The sequence below is a fragment of the Acipenser ruthenus genome, chromosome 32, assembly GCF_902713425.1.
Source record: "Acipenser ruthenus chromosome 32, fAciRut3.2 maternal haplotype, whole genome shotgun sequence".
NCBI classification, from domain to species: Eukaryota; Metazoa; Chordata; class Actinopteri; order Acipenseriformes; family Acipenseridae; genus Acipenser; species Acipenser ruthenus.
This window is the reverse complement of record NC_081220.1, coordinates 1,550,798-1,560,000: the sequence shown is the minus strand read 5'-3', so window position 1 is coordinate 1,560,000 and position 9,203 is coordinate 1,550,798. Positions and strand designations below refer to the sequence as shown.

The 9,203-nt window shown below is 38.5% G+C and overlaps 1 long non-coding RNA gene and 1 other non-coding gene across 2 annotated transcripts; both read right to left on the bottom strand.

Moving 5' to 3' along the window:
* Nucleotides 1–634: 634 nt before the first annotated feature.
* Nucleotides 635–2,621, bottom strand: LOC131703196 (uncharacterized). The gene is made up of 3 exons (XR_009309717.1): nucleotides 2,388–2,621; nucleotides 2,043–2,269; nucleotides 635–1,874 (listed from the first exon to the last, which is right to left on the bottom strand). It is a non-coding gene; the product is annotated as an uncharacterized LOC131703196 (long non-coding RNA).
* Nucleotides 2,622–3,678: 1,057 nt separating this feature from the next.
* Nucleotides 3,679–3,789, bottom strand: trnal-caa (transfer RNA leucine (anticodon CAA)). The gene is made up of 2 exons: nucleotides 3,752–3,789; nucleotides 3,679–3,724 (listed from the first exon to the last, which is right to left on the bottom strand). It is a non-coding gene; the product is annotated as a tRNA-Leu (tRNA).
* Between the last annotated feature and the right edge of the window lie 5,414 nt (nucleotides 3,790–9,203).

Here is a 9,203-nt window from a genome sequence, read left to right as displayed (position 1 = left end):
TTCTCTGTGCTTCATATCCTCCTATTGAATTCTGTCATTAACTGAAATTGAATTATTTTGTATTTTATTTGTAGTGATCACCTCAACAAAATCAGAGCGACGCTGCTCAATCAAGAATGCATTGGCCAATGTGACGTGGCCACTCATGGGATGGGGTCAGGGGTGATAAGTATAGTATTTGAATTAATAGGGGATGTCCTGAACCAAGAGAAACAAATCATCAGCAAGGCTTCGCTCCAGAGATGGTCTAATAAAGTTAAGATGGCTTGTAGTAGCATGTGAGCAGTGGATTTATTTTTTCTCTTTGCAGCTAATTCGAATTTGCATGCATTGTTAACAGTCGGAAGAAGATTTTATTTTAGGATTGTATATTTTTTAGCCTTTTAAATTAAATATTTAGTGACAAAAGCACAGCCTTATAAATAATGTCCTTGCCGAGAGGAGTTAGTTGTTCCTATTTTTTATATTAGACTGTTACACCTTAGATTGGTAAAGTTCTCTCCGCAACATGTGTATTACAAAATTGGATGTTTTTAGAATGTGTTAAACAACTCACAGAGACTGAAAATAAACAATATTCACAAGATAACATTTATTGTTTGTGCTCATCATGTTTATATACAGACCATTAGAATCTAAGTAGATTATCACTCTATGCACATTTGATGATTCTCAATTACTTGTGCTTTCTTTGTGATGGTGATTTTTATTATTTAGGCACATGAATGGGAGCAGACTCCAGGAACAGTATTTACAGAGAGCGTAAAAAAAATGGAACGTTAAAGAAACAAAAGTTGTGGCAATCGCTCAAAGAAATGGGTTCTACTGGCAGTAGTGTAAATAAAGCCAGTAGCATTTGATTGGAGGGTAACGTATTTGATAGAGAACAGGTAGCCAATGAATTGAATATAGTTTACTACAGTTGCTAACAACCTAGTTACCACACTTCCAGCCAATTCTGGAGTACTCAAGAACATAATTTCTATGAAGACAAAGGGGTCCAGTTAGATCCCTTCACCTTCAGTAGATAAAGCCATAACATGTGGAGTTCCCCAAGGAAGTGTGCTGGATCCGTTGCTGTTCTTGCTGTTTCATGTTAATGACATAAAATCAGTTTTCTCCTGCCAACTTTTTCTTTATGCTGATGACTCTGCTCTTCTGGTGTCCAATAAGAACAAAGACACAGCAGAGAGCATCTTGAGTGCAGAGCTGAAAAACATCAGTACATGGCTTTCTGACAACAGACATTTCATTTCATTTCATTTCCTCTTATGGCTGCTAATGGTAAAATTCCTGTCGATGTTCTCAGTTTTAAAAATGTTTGGTATTTTTGGACTTATAATAATTGTGATATTTCATTACAAATCGATTTTGCTTGTTTTTTCTCCATGGGTGCAATACATGGATCCTTCTCTGACTATATTTTGACTCAAAATTTCCAAAAGCAATTTGCTGTGCTTTTTCCAAGGTTTGTTTTAATTCTGCTGTTTCATGAAAGTCTGTACCCTTGGACCATAAGTAAAGTCTTTCAATAATTTGCTGTGTGGCATTGCTCTGGCAAGCTTCTACAAGGTCATGTGGGGTCTGCTCTTCTAGGTCCTGTACATCAGTGTCTGCAAAGATTCTATTAAAAACTTGAGTACAGATGCACAATCTCCCATGGCTAGCTGCAATGCAGGAACATTTCTTGTACTTAACATCAATGCAGCTAAACACATTTGAAAAAAAAAACCTCTCAACTAAGACCATGTCTTTGCACTGGGAAGTCTTTCCCCACTGAAGCAGCTCCTGGACAAGTCTCTTCTGCATAGAGTCCACGTCAAGACCCTTTTGTTTTGCAGCTTCCAAAGCAATGTGGAGGTGTTTGCAAAGACCTATGAACAATGCTACAATTACATTTTTGTGTAACATGAAAATGAAAATAATAAAATGATATACATACTGTGTATATATACTGTAAATATACAAGGCTGTATTCACATAGACATACTTCATAAAGGTAATGTATGTCAATACTATGCAGATGAGAAGAAACAAAATACCTCCATTAGAAGCTGCAACACATTCACAAGTGTACTCTGGAAGAACCACAGTGTACCACCAGTTTTCTCTGCTGGTTGACGGTACAAGGCATCTGTAGTCATCCATCCAGTGACATCGCTCTATCCAGCCCTTTTGAAGAAGTTCCTCAGCTGCCCTAAGACCTGTTGACTCCTTCTCTGCCCTTGGGTTGGTCAAACGTCCAGCTTCTTGCAGCCCATCAAGGTATCTACAGTATATAAGACAAAATAACACTTGTTTGAAAGCCATCAGGTAAGGCTGCAATCAACTAGCAATATTAATCTCAAACCAAAAGTTCTGACAGCAGTATTCTCACAATTATTTACCGTTCAGCTAAATTATTTGTTTCACTGTCCTCATGGAAGAACCGCCTTCCAAAGGACGACCACATCTGACCACATGTAATCCAATTTTCTTTAATGTAATTGGCTGCCTTAGGGTGGACATTCTTGCAGTGAGATGAAAAAACCTCCTGAAACTGTGACTTCTGCAGGGAAAAAGGAAATCACTGTACACCTGTGACATTCATTCAGTTACCTTTCAGGATAAACATTCACACAATACATGTTATTGTTGGATGTCAACTTTAGGATGTAATTAGTGGTAGTCTACTGCTGGTGAAAATATTGGTTTAAAAGCATGTGCAAACTTACTGTTGTGCAGTGCATCAACTGAAACATTAAGGCCATTACTTTATTCCGCTCCTCCTTCAAACTTGGCCCACTTCTCTCTGAATCTTTCTTCGTTATCCATCTCTGAACTGCCTAAACAGTTATGGCACAAACAGACAGTGCATGCCATTACTCTTAGTTGAAAAAAATCGAGAGCATTAGAATTTCAAAACCGTTTTGAGGCAGCCTGAACAACAAACCCCTTAATCACCAGACATGTTGGGCGCAATGCAGGCACTCTTATCCTTAAATGTGAAACGTTTTAAACAAGATGGGCTTTTCCAAACTTATTTGGACCGGGATGAGTGGTGGGCAGGAGGCTATTGTACTTCACTTCAGCTGGCCATGTAAATTCAAGTGTTATCACATTAAACTTCTATGTTAAACTCTCAAAACCTGTCACACTATACATTACCTGTGTTACATGGAACCAGCAGAGCAGAATGCTTGATTGAGGGAAGACTTCTTTTATTGATTTGATTAGTTTCAGGTCCTTATCCACCATGAAGGCCCTGAAAGAATTTGTATACATGATACATTATTCTGCTTATTTTACTTATTTAAAAGAAACAGTAACTTGCAAAGCAATCACTGTGGTTTCATAAGTATCATACTCTGAAAAAATGTATTGATAAATCTCATATTTCAAACATTTAAAAGGGACAATCAGCAATTGCTGCAATAATACAGAGTCAAGCACAACAAATACTGTAAATATGGTACGGCGGGTAAGGATTAGGTATAGATTAAAAGCAAGTATACAACATGGGTGGCTTGAATAAAAGTGGAGAAATAAATAAATATTTCAACATTTATTTCAACATTTATTTCTCTATGTATTTTTTTTTTAATTTTGGCATAGATAGTCATCCAAAGATTTCCTTGAAACAATCTTTTATAGTAAAATGAACACATTTATTCCTTTTAAAAATAAGTAAAATTGAGCTGTCAGCAGTGGGATTTGAACCCACATCTCCATTCAGAGACCAGAACATACAATTCTTTGGAAAAACAGTGTCCTTGAGTCTGGCGCCTTAAACCACTCGGCCATCTTGACAAGCTACGTTTTCTGCACTAGAAAACCACATTATTTATTTCAGCACAGACTAGGGTTGTCTATTGTATCAAGGCCCGATTGGGTTTATTACGCACATACCAACTGTTGCTCCATGAAAGATGTAATGACAAGTGTAAAAAAAGAAACGGATTGAAGCCAACCCAAAAAAGTAAGATTATTTATTTCAATATCGTTATAGCTATAAACGATGCATGCATTTTACAATAGCCATTGCTATATGACAATGACCAGTAACCCACGACACTGAGATTAAGAGTTTCATGCTCTACCGACTGAGCTAGCCAGGCTGACTAGTGCATGTTTCTTTCACTCTAACCAACTGAGCTATTAATTTGTGTTATTTGAGAAAATACTGTAAGTGACAACGACAGAACCCAAAGATTCCAAATATAATCCACTGAACGTCACCAGAAACAGCTTTGATGACACAAAGTCGTATGACACGAACCCTAAGAATGTTATTCCAGATTCATTGTCGCGTAGAAACAACTGCAGCCTCCCAGCCTCAATACAAATAATACCAATACAAAAATCGAATTACATGTATTTAAAAATGAATAGTCTCAACCATCTGGAACAATTGGTTCTGCATTTATACAGTATCAACCTTAATCTGAGTTGAGAGGCACCCAACCTGTGGAGGATTTTAAATGTGAGGGGATGTGAATAGAGTCAAATACATTTGCATCATTCTCTATATATTTCAAGTAACTGTAGCTTTATATCATAATGAAAACACATTACACAAGACCACAGTTCTGTAACAAAATGCCACGACGTCCCCATACCGGGAGTCGAACCCGGGGCGCCTAGGTGAAAACCAGGAATCCTAAGCGCTAGACCATATGGGAAGCTGAAAAATTATGGACATACAACAGTAGCTAGTATACAGCACAATGATTTGTAATTGAACCACAAAAACTGATATTTCATCACAAACACATTACAAATGAAAGCAAACTTCAAACCATTTATATTTATTATCAATTAACACAAACTGTTCAATTGCTAAAAAATATATAAAAAATCTCCCTTTGTGTTTCTCGGAAGGCATACGATGGAGGGCGCACTGCAGTTTTTCAGTCGGGAATATTACAAATTAGCAGACTGTGCTTTAAAATACCATGTAGGCCGGGCGTCTCTGTTACAAAGAATTGTCACACTTTGTATTTATCTCCATAGTGCGTTGGGACTAAATACACAGATACATTAAAACTATTTGGAGAATGCGGGCATCGATCCCGCTACTTCTCGCATGCTAAGCGAGCGCTCTACCATTTGAGCTAATTCCCCTTGAATCAGCCAGCGATTCTCATAGTCTACATCGCAGCTTGATACGAGCAATTCAGATTGTCCATGGTTTGGCCCGGCCACTGCCGTGTCTGGTTAAAACGAGGAGTTCAGTTTTTTTTCTGCTGTTTGGTAATTCAGTCATGAGGCAGCTGTAGCAGAGTGGCGCAGCGGAAGCGTGCTGGGCCCATAACCCAGAGGTCGATGGATCGAAACCATCCACTGCTAGCTTGTTTTTCTTCTGTTAGCAAAGTAGTTTTTCTAAAATATTAACTGAAGGCAATTAATTAATATTACATTTCGCAATCAAGGATGATATAATGCACAAGGATACTTGTCTTTCATAAGAGCTGAAATAAATTATAGCGCTTTGAGATTATATATGTTACATGCGGTAATGTACTTATATTACAACTGTTCTAAAAAATAATGTTATCTCGAAAAATGAGCCTTCTCAAGCCGAAATAGCTCAGTTGGGAGAGCATTAGACTGAAGATCTAAAGGTCCCTTGTTTGATCCCGGGTTTCAACAAACAGCAAGAATATTTTTGTTTTGTATTATTTTGAACAAAAACAGATCACATTTTTTTCCCTCAGTGTAATTGGAGGAAATAATAATGTATCAGAGTGCCATTCTCTAATGTGATTAAGAAATGCATAAAGCACCGTCCCTGGGTGGGCTTGAACCACCAACCTTTCGGTTAACAGCCAAACACACTAACCGATTGCGCCACAGAGACCAACCTGCTCAGCCGAACCTGAGACCACATCTAAGAAGAAAGCAACACTGGGCAGAAAAGTGAAATCACATGTATGCAAACCAATGCAAGCAAACTTCAAGCCATTTATATTTATTCCCAAATAACATAAACTCTTCCATTGCTAAAAAAATATATATAAAAAAATCTCCCTTTGTGCTTCTCGGAAGGCATACGATGGAGGGCGCACTGCAGTTTTTCAGCCTGGGGAATATTACAAATTTGGAGACTATGCTTTAAAATACACAAGTAGGGCGGGTGTCTCTGTTACTGTGGCCTCCACGACCTATTCTCTACTTAACTGTACAAGTCGCTATGCAAACTACTCCATCTATAGTTTAACGAGGAATTGAACCTCACATAACCTTATCTATCTAGCAGCAATATTTGGGTACCCCACATAGAGGTACCCCTCAAATAAATGAAAAGACAAAAGAATGGAAATTGGTTGTGCTCTTTTCAACAAAATCTTTACTATAAAAACACTAAAATCAACAATTGCTGCAGTGCAATAAAACAAACACAATCCTAACCATATATCTTGCACAAAAGAATAATTGCTTATTTATTGTCCCTAGCGACACCTAGAGGAGAGATAGAGAAACGTCCATCCAATTAATAAATATTTGGCTGCTCCACCCACCAAAGCCCAGAAGGGCAATCAACCACCACCTGTGATAAAATAAACAAAAAGAAACCACACGTGAATTATTAAAGTAAATATATTAAAAGTGTAACTACAATCAAAAATCACCACACCAAACGTAATAGTGCACAATTCAAAAAGAAAATACAACCCAGCACCCAACTTGACTAAGCGTTCAATGCTCTGTAGAGCAGAGCAGCCACAATAGCGACGCTCTCCTTTGCAGCTCCTATAGACACACACACTAAAAGCTAGCTAACGCCGCACGGTACTATAAAAACTGTAAAGACAAATAAAACCGTGCGTATACACAAACTAAAACAAAGGGGACAATAATTACAAAAACAATGTGCAAGATATAAACACAGGGAAAGAAAACTAACAAGAAACAGTGGCTGGCGGCGTTACACTTCCTACACAAAAGAAACCTTTTTACGCCGCACCAGCACAACACATCTAACACAGCAATTACATTTCAAACACAGTTTATATTACCTCGGGAGAGTCCGGAATACTGACGTCCAAAAGTATATCCGCCGACTCGCCCTACAATATACCAATAAACAATACCATAAAACCAGAACACCAAAAGAGTACTGCATGTAATGATAAAGAGGGAGCAAAATAATAGTGCAACCGGCTTACCTCGTCACAGGGGGAACAACGAGAACACAGGAACACCAAAACACAGCTACACAGCGACTACCTGGCATTCTTGCACCCTTATGGTGCAGGTATTTATAATACCAGCAATTCACACTTCCTGGTTCCCACGGTCCCACCTGTTACATTACAGAGAATTGTCACACTTTGTATTTATCTCCATAATGCGTTGGGACTAAATACGCAGATACATTAAAACTATTTGGAGAATGCGGGCATCGATCCCGCTACTTCTCGCATGCTAAGCGAGCGCTCTACCATTTGAGCTAATTCCCCTTGAATTGTGCCTGCGATTCTAATTGGCTACATTGCAGCTTGATACGAGCAATACAGATTGTCAGTTTTTTATTTTATTTATTTATTTTATTGGCAATGTAGTCTGCCATTTGTAAATTCGAAAAATAAATACATTAACTAAATAGCAAATATTTCGACGAGAGGTATGTTTTCAATTTCTTCAAAAAGTAGTCTCAGCTCGTTGATTCAGTCGCTTTAAAATCCACCTCTCTTTATTTATTTAAAAATATTTATTTCTAAATGTATTTATTCCTCTGTGCATTTGTTTAAATCATTTATTTATTTTGTATTTAAAATGAGGAACTACAGTTTATCAGAGTTCAGAGATTTAGAAAAGGAAGCTACATGCCACTCTTGTATGCAATTCCATTCTATGGTATCTACCAATCAAACAGGAAACTAGAAATTTTCAAAGAGGAAATCGGAGCTGGTCAGGCTTCGGTGTAAGCTTAAAAAATGATTGCTAAGGTCGTGTGCTTTTCAAGAACGTTATATTCCAAGTTCAAACCACGGTATTTTATTTTTCCACTGCGACATGTGCTGTTTTAAAACATAAATAATTTGTTTAATATAAATGGTGTGTCTGTTGCTAGCGGATTGTTTAGAAATGTACTCAATTATATTACAACTGTTCTGTCTACGAAATATATCTGTAACATTTATGTGATTTCTTTGTGGTTTTTTGATAAAGTTAATTTGCTAACAGGCTGTGCTGATTTGTTTCTAACCGTGAAGCGATCGCTCTGTTTGTCGTATATTTTCTTTCTGTAAGGGGAATTTCCTTGTGATCCCATAAAGAATGCGATGAAAAAGGTCGCCCTCCTTAATATAAACAGAAAAATAATAAGTACACACACCCCCCAGGTGATTTATTGCAGCGTCAGACATCGGAGGATCAGCAGTGTAGTGCGGTGTTGTGAAAAGTTGTGCGTGTAGTTCAGGATGGTTGAGCGGTATCAGGCGCTGCGTTCAGATCACAGTTACCCTGGAAGCGTGGGGTCGACTCCCAGTGCTGACAGTTCTTTTTTGGGGTCGAATCCCAGTGCTGACAGTTCTTTTTTGGGGTCGAATCCCAGTGCTGACAGTTCTTTTTTGGGGTCGAATCCCAGTGCTGACAGTTCTTTTTTGGGGTCGAATCCCAGTGCTGACAGTTCTTTTTTGGGGTCGAATCCCAGTGCTGATAGTTCTTTTTTGGGGTCGAATCCCAGTGCTGACAGTTCTTTTTTGGGGTCGAATCCCAGTGCTGACAGTTCTTTTTTGGGTTCGAATCCCAGTGCTGACAGTTCTTTTTTGGGGTCGAATCCCAGTGCTGACAGTTCTTTTTTGGGGTTGAATCCCAGTGCTGACAGTTCTTTTTTGGAGTCGAATCCCAGTGCTGACAGTTCTTTTTTGGGGTCGAATCCCAGTGCTGACAGTTCTTTTTTGGGGTTGAATCCCAGTGCTGACAGTTCTTTTTTGGAGTCGAATCCCAGTGCTGACAGTTCTTTTTTGGGGTCGAATCCCAGTGCTGACAGTTCTTTTTTGGGGTTGAATCCCAGTACTGACAGTTCTTTTTTGGGGTCGAATCCCAGTGCTGACAGTTCTTTTTGTTCATTATCCACTCGGCCACGACTACATGCTCTCACGGTTTTCCGTGAAAACATCCATATTATTGTCAAAAGAAGCAAACGACACCCGCAGTAATGTTGTAGATTGCAGTATAGTCTAAATAATGAACCGAAGTCAAACGCCTTTGTTGAA